We start from the raw sequence: 2,014 nt of genomic DNA on the forward strand, positions 1-2,014 counted from the left end.
GGCATCAGCAACAACCACTGGTTCGGTTTGTAAGCTGCGCATAGTCTTAGTGTGTTTATGACAACAAACATTAAACCCTTGTCATAATTTATGCTGTGATGTTGGAAAATTTGTCTTTGAAAATGTAGCTTCGAGGGACGTTTCAGATTGCTGTCGTTTGGAGCTTACGTGCGAGTGGCGCGCGTGGTGCAGGTTAAACCTACTCTGAAACTGCAAATGATCAGTGTATTTATGCACGAGCGATATAAACGTAGTCGAGAAGTAAGGACTACTGTCTGTAGTTGTCGTTGGAAACGAATGAAATAGTTAGCATTCTTGTCACTTGGAACGCGGTCGATTGTTTCCGAGTTGACTCTCCTCGCACAAAGACGATCGACACCGAACGAGGCACGTCATGAGCGCCAAAGGACAAAGCCAGACCACATTATGGGTGCACTTGCGCGAGTGGGTGGCGCGATATCGAGCCTCCTCGAGCGAACGAGCCCATCGAACGTAGGTACCAACAGCACCTAGTGGGCGCGTGGCTTTGATGAGCGCGACATGGCGCTGCCTTGTCTACTGTATATACCACTAAACTTGAGCTCTTGAAGCTGCGCCCAAGAACGGCCCAATCGAGTGGCGCGAGAGCGTTTCACCAGCAAGTTGAAGTTGAATGTGACGTGGCAGCACCAGAAGGCTCTTGTCACACATCACATATTTGCATCGGCCGCAGTCGCTCAGCCAGCAATCGCTTGCCAATTTCGCTTGCCCATGCTTGTATTCAATAAGAATTGTTGCTTCACGGGTAGTGTTGTCCATTCAGAGCGTGACGACTTGGCCGCCGCTGGTTTTTAGTTAACAATAATGACGAAGCGGACCCCGCATTACATGTACCGGTACTAGGAGTGCAGGTGGAGTCCTTTGACGGAATCCCTTCGAGCCTCGTACTCCCTGGTCTCTTGGCAGTATGGCTATTCGCAGCCACCGTGAGTCTTTTGCCCACTGAATCGAATCCAAAAGAAGCGCTGCGATACGTGTCCGTCGGTTTCTCGGTGGTAAATGACCGTATACTCAAGGTCGGTCGATCGAAGGACGGCTCGCGGCGCCGGCGGCGCCTCACATTGAAGCCCGGAACTTCAAGGACACGTAACAGCAATGAGAGTCTCGAGCGCGGGAGCCAAAGACAAATTGTGGCCAAAAACCCGCACCAACTTCAATCTCGACTTCAAACTTATCCACATTTTCACCTTCCGAACAAGCACGCTGCAGCGTCGAGCCAGGCATCGAATTTGCCACGTCATGGTGTGCGAGCCGAGGAGACGCCACGTGCGCAATCGAAGAACGCTGCGCGATGTACTTCCGGTAGCCAGCTCCGGTAGCCTCATGCACAACGTCGTCGTAATTTTGTTGACGAACCTACTTTAACCCACATCGCTTGCTAACCTGGTCGCTATTACGTTATTTTGTCGAGCAATCCAAGTCTTTCACGCCGCATTCACTGGCTCCCAACGCCCGGCGCGCATCGCCGCAAGACGGCTTCAACAAGGCAATATCAACTTGTAGAGGTTAAGTCCGCTGCCTGTAGCACCGCCTGCGAAAAGGACGACCCAGCTGGTTCGACACCAAGCCCCCTTTGCATACAAACCGCAAGTGATTCGAGGAAGCGGGGCGTGCACGCGACCTGCGAAACGCGCCGTGTACCACGAAGATCGGGTCGTTTGTATCGGCACCATCCATAGTACAGGACCATATAGTTTCCACCTTTTTCTATCTCATCAATCCAAGCTCGAGGCTTCTATGACGCTCGCCAAAAACCACTCGAAGCCAACCTCATCCCAAGCATACGGTGCCAACCCAGTTCGACCAAGCGATTCACCACAACTCGTTTTGCTCTCCAGCAACTACACCCGACCATGGAGACGACGTACCAAGAGTCGATTGACGTCAAGGAGAAGCACCTCCAGGACGAGGGCGAGAACGAGATCCCGCAGCACATCCTCGACCAGATCAAGGAGTACCGCAACGTCATCTACTG

Source organism: Saprolegnia diclina, assembly GCF_000281045.1.
Source record: "Saprolegnia diclina VS20 unplaced genomic scaffold supercont1.15, whole genome shotgun sequence".
Classification (NCBI taxonomy): domain Eukaryota; phylum Oomycota; class Saprolegniomycetes; order Saprolegniales; family Saprolegniaceae; genus Saprolegnia; species Saprolegnia diclina.